At 44.8% G+C, this 23,667-nt stretch overlaps 1 protein-coding gene across 1 annotated transcript in view; it reads right to left on the minus strand.

The window, feature by feature from the left end:
- FSTL4 (follistatin like 4) overlaps positions 1–23,667 on the minus strand; it is an 816,966-nt gene that overhangs the window by 710,983 nt on the left and 82,316 nt on the right. The window lies entirely within an intron of this gene.

Consider the following 23,667-nt stretch of genomic DNA (forward strand, 5'->3'; position numbering starts at 1 on the left):
TCTCTCTCTCTCTCTGTCTGTCTCTCTCTTTCTCTCCTGCCCCCTCACTAGATGGGACAGAACACCACACCCAGGAGGTGTGTGGGTTATGTACTGCCCCTAGCTGAGGAAGCGCATTCCAAGTTTCAGAGACTTCCCAGTTGAAATCCCAGATGAGCCCCACTTGTAACACTGACAGACCCCGGTTGTTGTCAGGCAGGATCGAACCGGGGATCTCTGGAGCCTGCTAAAAGCCGGGGGGGTTGGGGGGAGAGATATTAATGCATCTGCTACAGCCTTAGAGCACGCGCGCGCTCTCTCGCTCTCTCTCATGTAACACCACACCCAGGAGGTGTGACAGTTACACTAGCACAAACCATGTATTGGGCTGCAGATGGTGGCCTTATGCTAGCACCTTGCCCTGGGACCATGCTGGAAGTGGGGCAGTGGTGGGAGGTGGTAGGGGCAGGCTAATAGGACATGCCACTATAGAAATTCTGGCTTGCACTACAACCCACAGGCAAGGCTGATGTGACTAGGAGCAGCCACCCATCCTGTCTAAATTACACCAGGGCCATTTAAGCTGTGCTAGGAGCACAGAATCATAAGGGCAGCTTAAAGCCATCTTTGCCTCCCTTCTCCGCAGGATGCACCTTCTGTGCTGTGCCCCTGGAGGAGCAGCACAGAATCTCAGACTAGAATACCTGGCTGTCATTTCTCCCACACTAGACTTAGCCACTCTTAACTTGGAAAACAAATCAGCAGTATATCTACATAGAAGGCATCTGGCCATCCACGTACAGCCACAACTGACTCATAGTGAGAGACCATCTCACACTCTTGCAATCCCTTTTCTATGTACCCAACTCTACTCAAGGATCATGGAGAGGAAAGTTACCAGAGCTCTATTTACAAAAGTTAATACATTTGCATTTGTGATGGGCAGCCACCTTGGCCGATGCACCAGGGACCTCCAGAGCTAGGACACAGGCTGCTACAACTTGACCTAAAGTTCTCTATATGGTGCTATAACAGATTCACATCCTTGGCAGATCAGACACAGAAGGGGACTGGTGTACACACACACACACACACACACGCACAAGCAAGCACCCACCGGTTCCATATAAACACTTTTCTTATCAATAGTTATGGGCGAATATGCACTTACTGGCTTCAACCACTTTTAGTTGGATGTACTAAAACTACTTCAATATTTCCCAGCCATTAGAACCACTGACGTACTACAAATTCCATAAGAATGCCTACCTTAAGGAGGCCTATTTATCCAACTTATGTCTGCCTAAGATCCAGGTAAACAATGAATGAGGATGGCGAAAGCTTACCTTTTGTCCTCGCCCCACTGCCCCAACTCCCAAGCCCCTTGGCAAAAGAGACGGTAGTAAATAGATACAGGCTCAAATCAGATGAAGAATATAATGTTGTACAGCTGCTGACAAACACAGCTAATGGACAACAAGACATCAAAATACTCCATTGAGGCACAAAGTCTTCATACATTCAAAGCGCAGCTGAATAGCTAATTCTACCAAAACATCCATATAACTGTCATTTTACATTCTTAGCAAGGCCGGGACAGCTATTAGCCAAATGTTCAATAGTTCTGCAATGAAAACAAATGGTACTTTATGAACTCTCAAGGGTGATGGAACTAGGTTTACATTTTGATTACACTCCTTTTCCTTATGGCCAGGACATATGGCCTTTGCTCAATATATACTGTAGTCTCATCCAAAAACAGTTCTGGCCTCTAGTAACTTCAGTGCATCATTCAAGTCTTAATGTCTTTTCAAGGTTTTGAGAACTTCCTCCTTTCCAAGGTTTGTGTCCCAGGATTTTCAGCCCCAATAATTATATGTTGCACGATCCAATAACCTGCATCACCTGTTACTCTCAGTAATGTAATTTATACATTCACTACTAAACAATACTGTGATTTAGCAACCCCACACAGTTTTTGAAGGCTAGATTATTTTTATTTGACAAGGATAAAATGAAACATTTAACGTAATTTAAAATTAATGTAATCTATAGAGGTGGGATAAATAGGATCAGAGGTCACCATTTAGCACACAATGAATACAGTCACAGAAATCATTTCATTTTCTCCCAGTAAGAGCAGCAGATGCACATAAGAACATAAGAACAGCCATACTGGACCAAGGGTCCATCTAGCCCAGTAGCCTGTCTTCTGACAGTGGACAATGCCAGATGCTTCAAATGGAACAAACAGAAGAGAGTAGTTTTGAGAGTGATCCATCCCATGTTGTCCAGTCCCAGCTTCTGGCAGCTGGAGGTTTAGGGTGACCCAGAGCACGGGATTGCATCTGTGACCATCTTGACTAATAGCTACTGATGGACCTATCCTCTGTGAATTTATCTAATTTTTTTTTTTAAAACTCAACTATACCTTTGGCCTTCACAACATCCCCTGGCAATGAATTCCACAGGTTGACTGTGCATCGTGTGAAGTATTTCCTTATGATTGTTTTAAGCCTGCTGTCTATTAATCTCAGCAGTTGACTCCTAGTTGTTGTGATATGTGAAGGTGTAAAGAGCACTACCCTATTCACTTTCTCCATACCAGTTGTGATTTTATGGACCTTGGTCATATCTCCCCCTCCCAGTTCTCTCTTTTCTATGCTGAGAAGTCCAAGTCTTTGTAATCTCTCCTCACATGGAAACTATTCCATACCCTAATCATTGTTGCCTTTCTCTGCACCTTCTCAAATTCTAATATCTTTTCTGAGATGGGGTGACCAGAACTGAAGGCACCCAGAGGCATGCTCAGTCTTTTGTTGACAGGTCCCTGTCCACAAGAGCTAAGAATGTAGGTAGACCAGGGGATCTCAAACCGTGGGTCACAGTCATCAAAAAAACCGATCCAGAGGGGTTACAGACTCTCCATCTTTCTTTATGGCTAGATGGGAAGGGGTACCAAAAATGTTTTCTGTTTTAACAGAGTCACAGTATAGAAGAGTTCCAGAACCACAGTACTGGAGTATACAAGATAAATGACCAAGAAAGGAGGGATTAGGAAAGAGATACAGCACAAGGGAATTTGTTACAAGGATTGTCTTTTATGTACATTGTGTTTCTACAGTGTCTAGCACAATGGAGCCCCAATCATAAATGTGGCTTCTGGACACTAACATAACAAAAATAAAATATTCTTCTTTGCATATTTTTTTTTAATCCTTGGCTTTTTTTCTGTTTAATACCTTTTCAGTTCCTTAACCGTAACTTATATTCAGTTCTTGGGAAAGGGGGCGGGGGCTTAACCCCTGCCTGTTTACCTTCCCTAGCCCCAGACCTGTAGTTATTTGGCTATTTCCCCTTTTAAATCATTTGTTCAGGGTGCACTAATGTCCATGGAAGTGGGACTGGGTGTCATGAAACCTGGGTTCCACTCTTGGTTCTAAAACTCACCTGCTGTGTAATTTTTGGCAAATCACTTACACTAAATTTTTTCCAAAACATCCACAAGTTTTTGATTCCTCCGAGGGCTTCATCCCTAGGCAGGTGGCTGTAACCCTGGGTGGTGGGGCTCAGGCTTTGGACCCGGGTGGTGGGGCTTCCAGCCAGCCTAATGCCAGCCCTGGAGACCCCCTTAAAGAATGGGATCACGACCCACTTTGTGGTCCCAACCCACAGTTTGAGAACCGCTGCTATACACAAATGCAAGTACAATATTCATATTCCAGTTGGTTTATTTTATAATTATATGGCAAAAATGAGAGAGTAAGCAATTTGTCAGGAGCATGCTGTGACACTTTTGTATTTTTATGTCTGATTTTGTAAGCAAGTAGTTTAAGTCAGGTGAAACTTGGGGGGTACTCAAGACAAATCAGACTTCTGAAAGGGGTCCAGTAGTCTGGAAAGATTGAGAGCCACTGATCTAGAATATACTGGCACCACCTTTCATCATGCGCAGATGCAAGCTTTCAGAAGGCTATATACTGATATGTAAGACCTTATTCACTGGTTTATATTCAAAAGCACATAAGCCACCTCTTCATTTTTTTCCTGTTTACCATGTGAATGTGTGACCATAACAAACTGATAGACATTCAGTACTTAAGAAATGCAGCATTTGATTACTTAGTGCAATTTATTTAATAAAAGAAGCCCATTTGGGAATTACATTGAGCTTGAAGCATATCAGGTTACATTCTCAGAAGTGCTTTGACTTGTAGCAATTACTGATTACCGGTGGGCTGGTTCTTCAAGGATAACAGTCATTGCAATACAACCATTATGGCTGCTGCTTTGCTTGCTCAATTCTGTCCTCCTCTCTCGCTTCCATTCCCCCCACCCTCTAGCAAGCACCTTACTTCTACTAATGGTACCTATTTTGCTTCCCTCAAACAGTAATGGAAGCTTACTATTTGCATATCCTATTGTCAGGCATTACAAAAAACACTTCCTTGCTCTCAGCTGCAAGTTACCAGTTTCAAGGAGGCTTGTCAGTGTGACACTCGTCAGCATACTCATTAATCTGAGCAAGCCAGCATGTCGGAGGGCCAGTCCAGAGCAATGAATCCAGGAAGCAAGAGGCTGCCAAGTCACTTAAGATGACTCTACTTAGATACCACATTACAGATCTTTTTTCATAGGACTCAAAGAGTGGAGGAAGAAATGTCAAAATTGTCTAACTGGCTTGGCCCTGAGTTGCCCTCGCTAACTCTGAGCCTAACTGGAATCGCTCGGCTTGAAAAGGTCTCATTGTTTTTCATTGTGCCTGTGTATGCTGAGGGGATCAATATTCCTTGCTTGAATGAGGAATAAATTAAATATAAACAATAGGCCCTAGTCATGAAATTGTTTAATAATTGCTATTTGATATGCGTAGCTCCATCAAATGCTATCAGGGAAACCATAACTGTCAGCCTGAGAACCGCTTACCTCACACAACTCATCCCACTAAATTCAGTAGCTTTGCACACCAATATGAGCAACAAGTTACCAATCCAGTCCTAATAAGGAGAGAAATTTTTAGGACTAGAACCAGTGGGATGTAGAAAAGGAACCATTAGGCTAAATATTAGGGAAACTTCTTATTGGGGAGAGCTATTAGACAAAGGGAATTTGTAGAAGCCCCATTGCATTTACAGGGTAGCTGTAATAGGCAGCTACTCTAATAAATCTTTTTTACCTGTAGCATTGCTGATTGACCCCATCGTACTGCCTCACACAAGGATTGTTGTATTGGTCAATGCAATTACAACATACATTAGTATAGATGGTTAGCATTTTGCTTAATCCCGTCATTTTTTGCACTATTGTAGAATATAAAAATAATGGCAACATTGTACAATTCTATCAACATTACAGCCATAAATTCCATAGATACTGTAAATTACTATCATGCACTTTAAAAATAAACATAGTACTTTATGGAACAACAGAGCACCAGCATAACATACAATGCTGCAATTGTTTCTTTTACATTTCCATAAGGTTTTCTGGCTCGCAATAAAACAGCAGAAAGTTCAAATACAGCAAAATACATCTAAAAGCATCCCGGCCATCTCTAAACTGCAGGTCAATGATAACTGACATTTATACATGCATTAGGCTACAATATTTCAAATAAGCAAAACATCTATTGGAGTGGACAGTTTAGGAGATGAATGTACATGTCGATATCTTGTGCATTAACTGACCATACTCTTTCAAAAAGCAATGTGATATATACCCAGAGGACCTTACTGTTCATCCATTATTTCATTCTGCTGGTTGCAGCATTTTGTTCAGATATTTGTCTCTAGTCTCATTCTTGTCTGATGAGTAGAGAGGGATGCAGGGAGAGGTTGTGTGCTTGTAGATACTGGTATGAGCCCTTACAGATTTGGGTGAACAGTTTTTGACAGAACAGTTCTCCCCATCAGAAAATTAAGTTGTTAAAATCTAAACATTTTGCAGGACTGTGGCTGATTAAGTTTGACAGGAGAAAGTCCGTGATTCATTTTAACTTTGTTTCATTTTGATCAGGTTTATTTAGACTTTATTTCAAATAATTTTGTTTCAACTATTATATTAATTTTAATGTTTGATATTTATAATATTGAAATGTCTCAAAAACTAAACATTTTACTTATCAAAACTAGACATTGACATTATGAAAAAGATACAATTTGACATGGAAATTTTTTGGACTCTTCATGCTACTGGAAATCCAGACTTTTCATTCTCATTTGGAATGAAAACAAGCTTCAGATAGTTAAGACCAAAGCAGACTGTGAAGAACTTCAAAAAGATCTCACAAAACTAAGTGACTGGGTAACAAAATGGCAAATGAAATTTAATGTAAATAAATGTAAAGTAATGCACATTGGAAAAAATAACCAACTAAACATATAATATGATGGGGGCTAATTTAGCAACAACTAATCAGGAAAGAGACCTTGGAATCATCACGGATAGTTCTCTGAAGATGTCCATGCAGTGTGTAGCGGCAATAAAAAAAACAAAACGGGATGTTAGGAATCATTAAAAAAGGGCTAGAGAATAAGACAGAGAATATTTTATTGCCCTTACATAAATCCATGGTATACCCACATCTTGAATACTGCATACACATGGGGTCTCCTCATCTCAAAAATAGATATACTGGCATTAGAAAAGGTTCAGAGAAGGGCACCTAAAATTATTAGGTGTTTGGAACAGGTCCCATATGAGGAGAGATTAAAGAGGCTAGGACTTTTCAGCTTGGAAAAGGGGAGACTAAGGCGGGATATGATAGAGGTATATAAAATCATGAGGGGTATGGAGAAAGTGAATAAGGAAACGTTATTTACTTGTTCCCATAATGTAAGAACTAGGGGTCACCAAATGAAATTAATGGGCAGCAGGTTTAAAACAAATAAAAGGAAGTTCTTCACACAGTGCACAGTCAACCTGTGGAACTCCTTGCCTGAGGAGATTGTGAAGGCTAGGACTATAACAGGGTTTAAAAGAGAACTAGATAAATTCATGGAAGTTAAGTCCATTAACGGCTATTAGCCAGGATGGGTAAGGAATGGTGTCCCTTGCCTCTGTTTGTCAGAGGGTGGAGATGTATGGCAGGAGAGACATCACTTGCCCCTCTGGGGCACCTGGCATTGGCCACTGTCGGCAGACAGGATGCTGGGCTGGATGGACCCTTGGTCTGACCCAGTACGGCCATTCTTATGTTCAGGATGCTGGAACTGCCCACAGAACGGAAACCAGAAGTTCCAACGGCTCTACTCCCTTATAGGAAAGGCCTCTAGCCCTAATTCATAATGAAGTAATTAGGAAACAGAAAGAAACAGTCATTAATGATGGTTTGCATTCATTTGGCATCTTTGAGTAATCAAAGGAATTCATAAACATTCAGCAATTAAGCTTTACAGCACCGCAGAAGAATTAAGTAAGTATTGTCAGACCCATTTTGCACATGGAGAAGTTGAGGCAGAGAGAGAGATTAAAGGCTTAGTTTTGAGAGATACTTAGCACTGAAGCAGTTCCCATTGACTCAGTTGGAGTTCTGGGTGCTCCATCCTTCTTAAAAATCAAGCCTTACATGACTTCTGTGGTAAGGGACAGGCAGTCTGTGGAAAGCCAGGAATAGAAATCACATCTCCTACTTTTCATAACCAGCTTAACTCCACTTAAGTCAACAGGCTTACATCAGCAATTAATTGGTGACTGTCAAAACCCTAACCTTACTGTAAGTACATAAGCTGGCTCCAGCCATGTCCTTACTCTTGGTCCAAAGCAGCCTCAATACTAACCCTAGTTGGTGGGCCAAGTGTGGTGTAAGTGTGTTAAAACTGATCACTTTAAATTCTCAGGGTTTTTTCTGGTCCTGCTTGCAGGCTAGGAGGCTCTGTAAAGAAGCATGTGATCAGAATCAGTTCTACAGTCTATAGCAAGGTCAGGTATGTTGCACCTCTATGTTTTAAGGAGCAGCCTGCTTTGTGTCTGTTTGAGTTCTTGTGTGATATTGTTATAAATTCTAAGAAAAGATAGTTTTACATTTGATCCTTCAGCAACAGCATCTATGTTTTAATCTAACTTTTGTGTGTATGCTACGACCATAACACCACAAAACTGCCTTAATCTAAATCTATAATCACAAATTAAACCCAATCTGAATAATACCCTTGACCCAGAAGTCTTGTATTAGGACCAAGCCTTTCTAATACATACTTTGTGAGCCAGTGTATAGCACAACAGTGCATCATTCATGTACTTTTCCATTACTAACATTAAAAAAAACTTCAGAGTTCTTCTGGTTTATTAAAACATTTTGCAGTTGAAATGCTTCCTATGCAAGCTTCTGAATTAGTGATTAGATAAGGGGTTGGGGTTGTGTCAGATTTGGTTAAACTTTGATGGAATGATTCGCTGTAGGGCAAGCCAGGGCTGGAGACTTTGGGCTTTACTGTCACAAAAAGGAAATCTACAGTTATATTAATAACATGGAGGCAACTTTCACTAGACCTGTTTGTTAATAAAATGTCAAACCCTGACCACGTGGTACTATTTACAGGAATAAGGGGAGTGGGAGTGATAGTGAAGGGTGGACTCCTGAGGAGGAAGTGAGACTTAGGTGTACTTACCCCGGTAGTGAAGACAAGTCCAAGGTTACGCTGCTCCAGCTATGTGAATAATGTAGTTGGAGACGACGTAGCTTAGGTCAACTTATTCTGGTATCTTTACTGCGCTGCATCGATGGGAGATGTTCTCCGGTCGACTTCCCTTACTCTTCTCGGAGAGGTGGAGTGCTGGGGGTCAACCGGAAAGCACTCTGCTGGTGATTAGCAGGTCTTCACTAGACCCACTAAATCAACCTGCTGCATCGATCGCAGCAGCGTCGATCTCCCCATAGTGAAGACCAGCCCTTTGAGTCTGTACAGGAGCAACACAGGTGCTCAGGATTTCATTTTCCCTCTCTAGCCTCCAAAAGGCACCAGACTGCAAAAGTCCTGGGGATTCTGTGCCATGGCAAGAGCACCAGGCAGGATTTGGTAACTGATGAAAGGAATAGTGTACGTTGGGTTTTTTCCCTAGTTCTGGTAAAAGCCAAGATAAAAATTAAATACATGAAATCAGATCTCAATCTGAACCACCTTTGTTAGGAGATTTTAAATTATGAGGCGGAAGGAAGGAAAAATTAGCTTTCAGAAACATCTCTTAGAAACCCATGCTAAGTCTACTGGGCATATACAGTAACTAGCTAATAAAAGGTTTCACTCAGGCTGGATGGGAACTGAACAGTCCGGTACTGAAAAGTTCTAAGAAGAGTTTATGTTCTGAGACAAAGTTCCTCCTCTGCCTTGGTGGGTCCTGAGCTTCTTGGTGGAATTTCTCACCTCAGAAGTTCAGGGCAGCCCTCAATTTGGCTGCTTCTGATAGAGGCTCAAACCTGCCGTTCACTCAGTTAACCTCATCACTGGCCAGCATGGGGGAAATGGAGAACAATCCTTGCAGTCAAGGCCGGCTCCAGGCACCAGCTCAGCAAGCAGGTGCTTGGGGCGGCCAAGGGGAAGGGGCGGCAAGTTGGGCTCTTCGGCGGCAGGTCCCTCGGTCCGTCTCGGAGGGAAGGACCTGCTGCCGAATTGCCGCAGAAGAAGAAAGCAGCATGGTGGAGCTGCCGCCAATCGCACACCCCCCCCCGCCGCTTGGGGCAGCAAAAACCCTGGAGCCGGCCCTGCCCACAGTCTCTGTGTCCCACCTAGTGGGTCGGGGACAGGCCAGATCCCTTTCCAAATTAGACCTTCCCCTCTGGTGTTTCTCACAGACCAGGTCAACACCTCCTGTGTCCAATCAGGAGTTGGGGGCATGGGGGGGAACCCGGGCCCACCCTCTAGCCTGGGTTCCAGGCCAGGACCCTGTGGATAGCAGCTGTCTACAATGTCTCCTGTATCAGCTGCATGACAGCTACACTACCTGGGCTACTTCCCCATGGCCTCCCCACAGCACCTTCTTTATCCTCACTGCAGGATCTTCCTCCTGAAGCCTGATCACACTTGTACTCTTCAGTCAGGGGTGAAAGTAACTTACAGGACTTACCGGTACTGCCGGAGCCCTGAGGGGGCGTGGCCTCATCCAGAAGAGGCATGGCAGCGGCGGGGAGCTCTGAGCCCTTTAAATCCGGCCCCAGCTCAGCTGCTGGAGCCGTGGGCGGGATTTAAAGGGCTCTGGGCTGCCCGCAGCCGCAGGAGCTCTGAGCCCTTTAAATCCGGCCCCAGCTCAGCCGCTGGAGCCGTGGGCGGGATTTAAAGGGCTCTGGGCTGCCCGCAGCCGCAGGAGCTCTGAGCCCTTTAAATCTGGCCCCAGCTGGCCGCCAGAGCCATGGGCCCAGAGCCCTTTAAATCCCCACCGCAGAAGCCGGTGCAGTCCGGCACAACGTACTGGCTCTTGCCGGTACACTGTACCGGACCGGCTTACTTTCACCTCTGTCTTCAGTCCTCCAGCAGCACGCCTTCTGACTCCCTGCTCCTTGCATGGGAGATCCTTTTTAAACCAGGTGTCCTGATTAGCCTGCCTGTCTTAATTGGGTCTAGCAGGTTCCTGATTGCCCTAGGGCAGCCCCTGCTCTGGTCACTCAGGGAACAGAAAACTATTCATCTAGTGGCCAGTGTATTTGCCTTCTACCAGACTCCTGTACCCCACTGGTCTGGGTCTGTCACAGTTCCTTACTTACAGAACCCTTTTAGATTTGTCACTTACTTTATTTTGTTTTATATAAAGACAGATTCACCAAGACTCTAGACACACCCTCCAAAGGATAATACAAAACTTGTGAGTTGAGTAGCTAAAATTAACACAATTTATAAAGTGAATGCATTAATGACCTAATGCACTAGAAAGCTTGATTTGTAATGTGGTATATAAATAACAGATAGCAAAAAACCATTAAAATTAGTCACATTTATGGATTAGTCCTTAAAAACTCTTTAATGTATCCAATATTCTCAAATATATAGAAAGAGCAACATCAATCAACAAACTGATATATTCACGCTATTGTGATTTTGGAGTTTCACTGACTGCATCTTCAAGCTTTGCTTTCACAGTTTACATCATCACAGAAACTTTTAGTGTGATAATTCCTCATAATAAAGTGCATTCGTAACATGTTTTGTATTTTCAGATTAACTTACTGCTAAAACATTTTCAAATGCTGTTTATAATGGCAGCATAATCAAGCACCAATTACACTGAGCATACCACATAAGAACACACCAACAGAAAGTATATTCTTTAAAGCTGTCTGTCCATGCTGTCTCTATGGCCTGCTATGCTCTTTTTGCACCATTCTGGAAGCAAAGAAGGAACAGAAAGCTACTCATGTCCCCTTCTGTGAGCAAATAACCAAGGGGCATAGAGAACAGCTGATTCCTCCACCACAAGCCTGTACTCCCCTAGCATAGATGGTGAGGGAGAAAAGGTGTGGCTGGGATGCCTTATACTTCAGCTACTCCTGACTAGCAAAAGGCCCCTTGGGAGCCAAATCCAGCTAGTGTAGTTTAAAGCAGCCTGCTGTAAACTATACTGAGGCCAGGTGAGGCACAGAGCTGGTCCCAGAATCAGAGAGCTGCAATCAACTCTCTTGCCACCAGGCACAGCTGAGAGTCTAGCCTTTCCTTTTCACTTTGAATTGGTAAAGTTCCCAAGAACTTTCCAGAATATTAGAGCAAGCTGGGAAACAAATTTCCAATCCAGGAACAATGCTGACATTTTGAAAAAAAAATTTTTTTAAATTGTTCTGATGTGGAACAAAAAGCCCAGATTTCAAAATTTCGCAAGAGACAAAAATTCCACAAAGAAGTGATTCTGGATCACTGAAAATTTTCATTTCAACTTTGTTTTGATGATCTAATTTCAAGTTTTATATTATATTAAAATGTTCAATATATCTCCATATTATATTAACATTTTAATAAAAAAGAAAATGAAAAAAAGGGATAAAAGTCAAAACAAAAAGCTGCAATGTAGTCAAAACACATCTTCCCCCCATGAAAAATTGACTAGTTTCCATTAAACATTTTAATTAAATTGCATTTTTTTTGACAGAAAACTGCTCAGTTGAAAAATTTTCTAATCAGCTCTACAGGATAGAAGGAGAGAATCAAGCTATGTATGAACAAGATTAGCTATATTTACAATAGGGAGGTGTCACTAACTGGTAATCTCTCCCACAACAAAGACATTTTTAATGTGTGAGTAATGTACTTTCACATCTGGGAAATGACAAATAGGCAGAGCTGGAATTATCTCACATATATACTCTATGCGCACAGTATATCTATGTATGTTGGAATACTTTGCATGGTTCTCTGCACATTTGAACAAACACTTTTGACATAAATTATATAAGATCATCTGCTCTGTTCAATTCCTTCTTCGGTGCCAGAATGATATTATGTAAGTAATAAAGAAGTATGGGTGAAGACTCATTATTGTTCCATGGTTTTAAGTCATTCAACCGGAAAAAATTAATAGTAATTTAACGCATTGCGCATACTTTCCCATTGATGGATGCATACCAAACTCTACTTGCCAGGCCAATTTTTCTTCTGACCACCCATTACACAGGAGAGAAATCTTTAGATGCCAACTAAGTATTTCTGCAGTAAACAGTGGGCTTTATAAATGTTCTAGATGAAGGATAGAAAGCTTTTTGACTTCTGGTCTATTCTATTACCTTTTAAGACAGCTTCACAATCAATAGTTCTAAAATCCAGAAAAAAAAAATCCAGGGAGAGACTTTGCACCTTTGTCTGTCTGATCTCTAAAAACTCTCTCTTTTACATTCCTTAAGTAGTTGTTTGTTAAAACAAGCATCTGCATACCCATCTGTAGGGTATGTAAATTCACACAATTAATATTCCCCATAATCTTACTGCAACAATTTTTCTTCAAGAGTATATTCATTTTCAAGAAACAGCTTGTACTGAAAACACTTTAACATTTTATTATTCCTAAATGCTTAACTACCATAAGGAATGCTTGATTAAATAACTAACTATCTAGTGCAGCTACTTTAAACTTCACAATTTACATGCAATTCTCTCTCATGGTGAGTAGTGCTCTCTTTAAAACAGTTGCATGAGATGACAAAAAGATCAAAAATAAGTAAAACAGGTGTATTTCACATTGTCCCATTAGCAAAAGTTTCTTATAGACAAGCTAATTCAATGTTGTGCAAAGCTATAAAGTTTATAGGCCCTATTTAATACTGGAATTGGGTACAAAATCTTAATGTGCTCATATGGACAATCTTCTGACTTGAAAATCTTTGCCAGACAAATTCATTTCATAGGTTTCTTACAAAGCAGCAGCTGATTAACAACAGGTAGAGAGGTCTTCCACTCAGTCCACAAAAAAAGCATATCTACAATATCTTGCATCAACATAAAGGCCATTAGCACCTGGAATCCATCTCCAAACAACGGTTTCTTTTTAAATTCTGATGCTTTTTTATTATTAATTTTTATTATTTCCCCAAGCCACTAACTCACCCAGCTTGTAGTAACTGAAGCATGAAGGCTTCTGGACTAGTCTGAATCAAAATGAAACATCACGTGTGATATTTGTTTGTTTCCAGGACCTCATAAAGCAACGGATAAAAAAGAAAAATATATGAATTAGACTCCAAACCCGTTTTAAAAACAAAAACAAAATTGCAGCCAAAGGCCTCACCTGGAGTGACTGCTTTTTCAAATACAAACATCTTAGACATTTTACTATGGATGAGAGAGACCTCAAATGTTCTCTGTCCGGGTCCCCTTTTCTCAAATGTCATGTGGCTCATTGGTTTACCACCTTTTTTTTGTTTTGTTTTTTGGATAGGGAAAAAACACAAAATGTCACTCTTGGCTAGAAGCAGCATTGCCAACACTGCAATTGTGTCAGTGTCACTGTGCAGCTGACCCTGCCTCACCTGTGACTGATTATCTACCTCCCAGCTGGCATGGATTAAGTGTTTATAAGAGCCAAAAAGGCTCACCTGAGGGGAGAGCTGCAGGAGGGAGACTGGCTCCTCTGGCAGGCCCTTGAGCTGAGAGAAAGGTCTCTGGGCCCCTGAAGAACAACCCAGTTCAGAAGAGTGTCTAACTTCCTCCACATATAACTCCTGCCAAACATCAGGGATAGTCTAGAGACAAACTTCCGAATCCAAACACATAATTACCACTTCATCTAGGGCCTCTAGAAAACATTGACATACTGCAGCATGCTTTAGCATTGTGTTTTAAAGCAGCCAGCAATTAGTCTCACAAACGAGGGGTCAGATTTATAAAGGTATTTAGGTGCCTAAAGATACAGATAGGCATCTAATAGATAGGCATCTAATCTTATATACTAAAGCATATAAGGCTTTATCAACACTTGCAGTCACAGGTAGCTACAGGCTGCAGTGAAAGGCAGGTTGGACCCACACTGCAGTGTGACACAACATGCAGCAGTGAAAAGCTCTAGCAAGGAGGAAGCAGAGCAGAAAGATTCCAGCAATAGGGAGCTGACAGATCCTTTCCCTGCTGCCTCTCCAGTGCCAGATCTTCCCCACCCATCCCCACACACCAGAGCCTTTCATTGCAACAGGAAAAGACACTTGCGGAGGAACGCTAGACTGCTAAAAATAGCGGTGTGGATGTGCGAGGCATCGCTTTGGCATCAGGGCCGGCTTTAGGCCAATTACACCAATTCCGCCGAATCGGACCCCGCGCCAAAGAGGGCTTCGCGCCCAGTGGCAGGGCCACCAGGGGGGCAAGTGGCCGAAAATCCCTTTCCTGGCTAGAGGCTCCTTTTTAATTTTTACTCACCTGGCGGCACTCCGGGTCTTCAAGAGCACATCGGCGGTGGGTCCTTCACTCACTCCATGTCTTCAGCAGCACTTCAGCAGTAGGTCCTTCAATGCAGTCGAAGACCCAGAGTGAGTGAAGGACCCACCTCCGAAGACTAAAAGCGCAGCCCGGTAAGTACAAGCCCCATATGTTTATGTGTGTGGGGATTTTTTTCCAGTCATCCCTGCTGGAACCCTGTTGCAACGCTTCGAATCGGGCCCCACACTTGCTAAGGCGGCCCTGTTTAGGGTTCCTAGGGCACTTGGAGCTAGGGATAGGGTTCCTAATGGGTAGCACGACCCGCCCTATGGTTAGGGTTCCTAAGGGTAGGGCCCTTGGAGCTCGGGTTAGGGTTCCTATAGGTAGGGCAACCCGCCCTAGGGCTAGGGTTCCTAAGGGTAGGGAGCCCTACCCCAGGGTTAGGGTTCCTATGGGTGGGGCACTTGCAGCTAGCGTTAGGGTTCCTATGGGTAGGGCACCCCGCCCTAGGGTTACGGTTCCTATGGGTAGGGCACCCCACCCTAGGGTTAGGGATCCTAACCATAGGGCACTTGGAGCTAGAGTTAGGGTTCCTAAGGGTAGGACACTTGGAGCTAGGATTAGGGTTCCTATGGGTAGGGGGACCCGCCCTAGGGTTAGGGTTCCTTAGGCTAGGGGACTTGGAGCTAGGGTTAGGGTTTCTATGGGTAGAGGGCCCCACCCTATATTTAGGGTTTCTATGGGTAGGACCCCTGGAGCTAGGGTTAGGGTTCCTATGGGTAGGGTACTTGGAACAAGGGTTAGTGTTCCTATGGATAGGGCTATCTTCCCTAGGGTTAGGGTTCCTATGGGTAGGCCACTTGGAGCTTGGGTTAGGGTTCCTAAGGGTAGGGCACCCCACCCTAGGGTTAGGGTTCCTACGGGTAGGGCACTTGGAGCTAGGGTTAGGGTTCCTATGGGTAAGGCAGCCCACCCTAGGGTTAGGGTTCCTAAGGGTAGGCCACTTGGAGCTTGGGTTAGGGTTCCTAAGGGTAGGGCGCCCCACCCTAGGGTTAGGGTTCCTACGGGTAGGGCACTTGGAGCTAGGGTTAGGGTTCCTACGGGTAAGGCACACCACCCATGGGTTAGGGTTCCTATGGGTAAGGCACCCCACCCTAGGGTTAGGGTTCCTATGGGTAGCGCACTTGGAGCTAGGGCTAGGGTTCCTATGGGTAGGGCACCCCACCCTAGGGCTAGGGTTCCTATGGGTAGTGCACTTGGAGCTAGGGTTAGGGTTCCTACGGGTAAGGCACCCCACCCTAGGGTTAGGGTTCCTATGGGTAAGGCAGCCCACCCTAGGGTTAGGGTTCCTATGGGTAGGCCACTTGGAGCTTGGGTTAGGGTTCCTAAGGGTAGGGTGCCTCACCCTAGGGTTAGGGTTCCTACGGGTAGGGCACTTGGAGCTAGGGTTAGGGTTCCTACGGGTAAGGCACACCACCCTAGGGTTAGGGTTCCTATGGGTAGCACACTTGGAGCTAGGGTTAGGGTTCCTATGGGTAAGGCACCCCACCCTAGGGTTAGGGTTCCTAAGGGTAGGGCACTTGGAGCTAGGGTTAGGGTTCCTATGGGTAGGCCACTTGGAGCTAGGGCTAGGGTTCCTATGGGTAGGGCACCCCACCCTAGGGCTAGGGTTCCTATGGGTAGTGCACTTGGAGCTAGGGTTAGGGTTCCTATGGGTAAGGCACCCCACCCTAGGGTTAGGGTTCCTACGGGTAGGCCACTTGGAGCTAGGGTTAGGGTTCCTACGGGTAAGGCACCCCACCCTAGGGTTAGGGTTCCTGAGGGTAGGGCGCCCCAACCTAGGGTTATGGTTCCTATAGGTAGGGCACTTGGAGCTAGGGTTAGGGTTCCTATAGGTAGGGGGCCCCACCCTAGAGTTATGGTTCCTATAGGTAGGGCACTTGGAGCTAGGGTTAGGGTTCCTATAGGTAGGGGGCCCCACCCTAGAGTTATGGTTCCTATGGGTAGGCCACCTGGAGCTAGGGTTAGGGTTCCTATGGGTAGGGCTATCTTCCCTAGGGTTAGGGTTCCTAAGGGTAGGGCTGCCCGCCCTAGTGTTAGGGTTCCTAAGGGTAGGCCATCTGGATCTAGGGTTAGGGTTCCTATGGCTAAGGCACCCGGCCCTAGGGTTAGGGTTCCTAAGGGTAGCACACTTGGATCTACATGTAGGCAATGCTATTTCAATAATACAGACTACTATTCGTTTTACATAGACCAGTGCACAAAACTAAGGTGTCTGGATATTCAATTGAGATTATACTTAATTATAAGATTAACAATCCCCTAAAGTTACATGAGAAAGCAGTACCCATAAATGAGACATACAGGTTTGATAGGGCTGTAAGGTCATAAAGCATGATAATGATATAAATGTGAATAAAAGAAATTGGTATGTGACACTTTCTGAATGAGAAATGGGTTAAATAAATGTTTGTGAAAATCTGAAAACTTTTCCAAGGTGTAGTAAAGTATGAACCAGGAATACAAAACTAAATTAATCCTAGAAATCTATAACCCAGAAAGGGGAAAGCTAATCAAATGTGTGAAGGTTCTCTTTTTGGGAACAGCATTAGTAGCATATAGAGTTGACCAAGGTAAACTATAGACAATATGGTTTGTTATCTGGTGTAGTTCTGTATGAATTATATACAAAAAAAAATCGATCACATCTTTTGTGTGTGTAATATCTTGGGAATTTTGCCAAAAGGAAACTTACTTTATCTATTTGCCAAGTGCTTTCAGTAAATTCTTTTAATATATCCTAGTGCTAAGATTTGCAAATTGTAATCAAGATCTGGCGTGTTCTCTCTTTTTATTTCTTCTGCTGCTATGTAAACACTGAGGAAGCCACATGGGATCCTAAAATAGCCTCTCTGTGTGAGGGCTTCATAAAGTCTTGGTAATAAAGACATATTTCTCTAGGGGTCAATCCCAGTCCCACTGAAGACAATGGAGTTTTACTATTAACTCCAGTTGAGCCATGATTTGGCCTTTAAATGAAAAGCTGTTACTACTGACTGCAGATTTTATTTAAGTAACATTACTACAGGGGTAGGCAACCTGTGGCACGCGAGCTGATTTTCAGTAGCACTCACACTGCCTGGGTCCTGGCCACATGTCCGGGGGGCTCTGCATTTTAATTTAATTTTAAATGAAGCTTCTTAAACATTTTAAAAGCCTTATTTACTTTACATACAACAATAGTTTAGTTATATTATAGAGTTATAGAAGGAGACCTTCTAAAAACGTTAAAATGTATTACTGGCACGCGAAACCTTAAATTAGAGCGAATAAATGAAAGTTCAACACATCACTTCTGAAAGGTTGCTGACCCCTGCATTACTATTAGATTTGGTGCCCAAATAAGTTAATTTCATACAAAAATCCCTTCCAAGAGGCATAATTTCCAAAATGCTTCTAAATATTTCATTCTTGCTTTCACTATGAAACACACAGTTTTTCCTAACATTAAGGATTCAGTTAATTAAGACAAATTATTCAGACTACTCTCGCCTCTTTCAACGTTCTCATATCTGAAGTCTGGTCACATACTGTAGGACTCAGTTTGTTAAAGAATTAGCTGTTCTTTCAGAGTTCAGCATCTGCAGATCTTAATTCTGATGAATCAGATGAGGAGGAGCATATATTCCACACCAATACATAGGGACTTTGCCATGTAACTCTTGTTAATGCCGGTGAAGAATCAAGACTCAATCTAAGTCCCCATTCAAGAAAGCACTTAATCACATACTTAATTTTAAATCAACAGGATTCAGTTGCTGAGTCAGGAAAGGCATTTAGCCATGTGCTTAACTGCATGGTACCAAAGTATACCATAAATCAATTTAATACTGCCTAATCACCTGCTAAGTATTTTAACCAACCTGGGTTCTTCGGGTACACCATTTCCCATGTCCATAGACGTTATATCTGACATTAGCAAGCTCATGAAAAACAGACTTAAATGATTCTCCATTTATTTACCTTTGTGGACCACATATGCAGCTATCTGTGGGCTTGGCTACACTTACAAGTTGCAGCGCTGGGAGTTACAGCGCTGGTCATGCAGCTGTGTAGGGCCAGCGCTGGAGTGTGGCCACACTGACAGCTACCAGCGCTGCAGTGTGGCCACACTTGCAGCACTTTCCAGCGCTGTATTGAGAGGTGCATTGTGGGCAGCTATCCCACAGAGCACCTCGTCCCGTTTTGGCGCCGAGTATTGTGGGAAGGGGAAGGAAGTGTGTGGGTCATTCCGCTTCCTGTTCCAACGCCCCGTGGTGCATCGCTTCACATCCCAGCATTCTGTCTTTCTGGCAACGTTTGGCGCCATTGTGAGTGTCTTTTTGCTCTGTGTGTGAATCGCGATTTCTGTGGGAAATGGAGCCCGAGCTGCTGAGGACTGTGCTGATGAGTGTCGCCAGCACAACACGTTTGGCAGTCGAGCTATTCCTTCAGCTCCAAAGTGACAGTGAGGAGTCTGACGATGATATCGATATCGATTCTCCTGCCGCGTGTGACACTAAAGTGCTTGTGGCATTCACGGAAATGCTCAGCACTGTTGAACGCCGCTTTTGGGCTCGGGAAACAAGCACTGACTGGTGGGATCACATCGTCATGGAAGTCTGGGATGACGAGCAGTGGCTGCAGAACTTTCGTATGAGAAAAGCCACTTTCATGGGACTGTGTGCTGAGCTCGCCCCCACTCTGCGGCGCAAGGACACAAGATTGAGAGCTGCCCTAACGGTGGAAAAGCGGGTGGCTATTGCAATCTGGAAGCTGGCAAATCCAAACAGCTACCGGTCGGTCGGGAACCAGTTTGGAGTGGGAAAGTCGACCGTTGGAATCGTTTTGATGCAAGTTTGCAAGGCAATTAATCGCATCCTGCTAAGAAAGACCGTGACTCTGGGGAGCGTGCAGGACATTGTGGATGGCTTTGCACAAATGGGTTTCCCTAACTGTGGAGGGGCAATAGATGGGACGCATATTCCTATTCTGGCCCCCCCCACCTGGCATCAGAGTACGTTAATCGTAAGGGGTATTTCTCTATGGTTCTCCAGGCGCTTGTGGATCACCGCGGGCGTTTCATTGACATTTACACAGGCTGGCCTGGAAAGGTGCATGATGCACGCATCTTTCGGAACAGTGGCCTGTTCAGGAAGATGCAGGCAGGGACTTTTTTTCCCAGACAGGAAGATCACAGTAGGGGACGTCAAAATGCCCATTGTGATCCTTGGAGACCCCGCTTACCCGTTACTGCCTTGGCTCATGAAACCCTATACAGGGAAGCTTGACAGGAGCAAGGACCGGTTCAACTACAGGCTGAGCCGGTGCCAAATGACTGTGGAGTGTGCTTTTGGCCGTTTAAAGGCACGCTGGCGTTGCTTGTATGGGAAGCTAGACTTGGGGGAAAGCAGCATCCCCGCGGTTATATCCGCTTGCTGTACCCTCCATAATATTTGTGAAGGGAAGGGTGAAACATTCAGTGAGGCATGGACCACCGAGGTTCAAGTCCTGGAGGCTGAATATGCACAGCCAGAGAGCAGGGCTAATAGAGAGGCCCAGCACAGGGCTACAAGGATTAGGGATGCCTTGAGGGAAGAATTTGAGGCTGAAAGCCAACAGTAATGTTTGCTGCCTTGCATGGGAGTGAATTGCACTGTTTACACTGTTATTCTATTATCCCTAAAATGATTTGCAGTGCCTCTTTCTTTACTGGGCTAAGGTATCTTTCACTATCTGCTATAATAAAGACTGTTTTCAAAGCCAAGAATTGTTTTATTGAAAAGAAAAAAACTTCCTTGACAGACAGACACAAAACATTTCATGAACACAAGAGGGAAGGGGTGTGGGTTGGTGAACTGTACAGTCACAAGTTTGCATATGTCCTGTCTGGAGTGCTGTTTAACGAATCCTGCACTTCAGGGTGCATATACTGCATGGTGATGGGGGTTGAGTGCAGAGGGTAAGGGTGGTGGTAGGTATCAGGGCTGGTTGGTGAACGTACAGGTGTTGGAGGCAGCTGGTGGTAGTAAGAACCTGAATGCTGGGGAAAGGCGGTTTGAGCTGACATTGGGGCACAAGGCAAAAAGCTTTGGGACGGGGGGGGCTGTGGGGCAGCACGGGACTGCTCTGCCTGCATGGCTACGATAGCCTTGAGAGAGTCCGCTTGGCTCGACAGGATGTCTAGCAGCTGGTTTGTGCTTTTCCTCTTTGCCACAGCGTTTCTACGCCAATGTCTCTGGCGGATCATGCTTTCCTTCTCTCGCCACTCCTTCAATTCCTTTCTCTCTGCAGCAGAGTGATGAAGAACAGTCTTCAGCATGTCCTCTTTGCTCTTTCGGGGATTTTTTCTCAAATTTTGTAGCCTCTGTGCTGTGGAACATCTGCTCACTCCAGGAGTCAAGGTCACTGTAGAAACCCAGAAATGAAACATTTAACAGGGGCAGCATTGTATCCACTATCTCCAGACATGAATTGTTACACTGAGGGAGTTCGCACTTTAACATTCTTTTCCCACACGCATAACACGACAGAAGCCACGAAATGGTGAGTGAGGGGTGCTTATAGAGGGAGAAGTGGGGCTTGATTGATAGAGGGGAGCTGGTTGCTTCGGGTAATCTGGAGTGATAGAGGGGTTAAGTGAAGATGCAGCTGCAGGGGTGATCTTCACTATCTCCCTATCTCTTCACTAAAGAGTCTCCCAACATTTTTCACAGGAGTTAATCCTGGAAGATGTCTCCCTGCTGCGAGTCACTAGGGGACAGCGGGAGGCTCTTTTACAGCAATGTGGATTCCGCCCGGGACCCTACGTGGCTTGCCTGTGTTCAGAAATGATCCCCCCCCCCCACTCGCGGAACAGTGGCGCGGACGCGTCAGCGTGACTGGGACAAGAAACACAGTGGCTCTCCCTATAAACCTGCGCAGGCATATTGCCCACGCTCTGGCTGAAACTTTTGCTGAGATAACTGAAGCAGATTACCGCGACGTGATAGACCACATCAACGGGCTATTCCACATCTAGAGGCTGGCATGCATGCAGCCATAACCCCCCTTCCTCTCCAGAAACATTTCCACCCAGAAAATAAAAGCCGCTTACCGTTAACCCGCTCCTCTGCTTGTCCTTCTGCAACTGCTGGCTGCTGCGATTGGGTACTTTCCTCCTGGCTTGAGAAGAGCTCCTGGCTGCATGCCCACTCTGGGGTGTCTTCCCCCATCCCAGTAGCTTCACTCGTGGTTTCCTCCCCTATCCCCCCGCCGCCGCCGCCGCCTCCTCCTCCTGTCCCCCAGCCTGCTCAGAAGTGTCCATCGTTATCCTGGGATTGGCAGTGGGGTCACCCCCAAGTATCTCATCCATCTCCCTGTAAAAACGGCAGGTCGTGGGGGCAGCTCCGGATCGGCGATTCCCCTCGCGGGCTTTGTAATAGGCACTCCGCAGCTCTTTAACTTTCACCCTGCATTGTAATGCGTCCCGATCATGGCCCCTATCCAGCATGGACCTTGATATCTGCTCAAAGATATCGTAATTCCTACGGCCGGAGCGCAGCTGTGCCTGCACTGATTCCTCCCCCCAAACACTGATGAGGTCCATCAGCTCGCCATTGCTCCATGCTGGGGCTCGTTTGCCACGTGGAGGCATGGTCACCTGGAAAGATTAACTGATTGCACTCCACACCTGGCTGCAGCAAACAGGAAGGAGATTTTTAAAATTCCCGGGGCATTTAAAGGGCTGGTCACCCGAGGCAAGAGCAGTAGAGTGCAAACTGATGAGCAGAGTGGCTGAACAGGAATTCTGGGATAACTCCTTATTCCCTGGAGGACACTTAAAGCGCTGGTGAGTGTCCACACCTGCTGAGCAGCGCTGGATCACCAGCGCTGCACTCCTTATACCCCTGCCGGGATGGGTTTTCAGCCAGCGCTGCAACAAGGGAGTTGCAGCGCTGGTTGTGCCCTGCAAGTGTGGACGGGGTGTAATTGCAGCGCTGGAAAGCCTCCACCAGCGCTGCAACTTGTAAGTGTAGCCAAGCCCTGTGTGTTATGTGGGCCACATCAATGCAATGTATACACTACCTATACAGCCCTGAGGTCACAGGGGCCACAGCTGTGTGCAGATTGGGCCGCAAGCAACCCGCAGGCCACACCTTGAGAACCACTGGATTAGATTAATAGATGAAGGCCAAATGGAAGCAACTTGAGAACCTAATCTGACCTCCAGCATGACACAATCCATAGAATTTAACCCAATAGTCTCAGTTTCAACGCACATGCTAGGATTCTCCCAACTGACAACTTTTTATGCTCAATCTAGGAGAGATTTTATGGTTCAATCCTACAAGGTGGTGAGCACTCTGACCCCAATCCAAAAGCATTTATGTAATGGGCAATTCCACTGAAGTCAACGGGATGATGCACACCCTTAAAATAGGTGTGTGCTTAAGTGGTTTGATGGATCAGAGCCAGAGTGCCCAGCACCTTGCGGATCTGAGCCCTTAAAATAGAAATTTAACAACCTTTTTAGAAGAGTTTGATTTAGTGGAATAAATCTACTTACCCAACAGTGGGAGACAAGTAACTAAAGTCAGCTAACTAAAGCATTTGTTTAGTTTCTTTTATTGCTGATACACTGTAAATAAGATGTAAAACTCCTATGAATGGCCATGCCAGAACACAAATGGCATTAGACAGAACATTTTTTCAACCTCAATTTCCCAAGAATTTTTGCTGGTAGAAAAAAATAAAAATAAAACTAGACTCTAAATGTGACAGGTTGCCCCCCCCCCATCCCATTTCAGGGTGCCACCTGATGTACTGGGGTCTCACTGGGCCTGCCTGC

This window comes from Mauremys mutica, chromosome 8, assembly GCF_020497125.1.
Source record: "Mauremys mutica isolate MM-2020 ecotype Southern chromosome 8, ASM2049712v1, whole genome shotgun sequence".
NCBI lineage: Eukaryota > Metazoa > Chordata > Testudines > Geoemydidae > Mauremys > Mauremys mutica.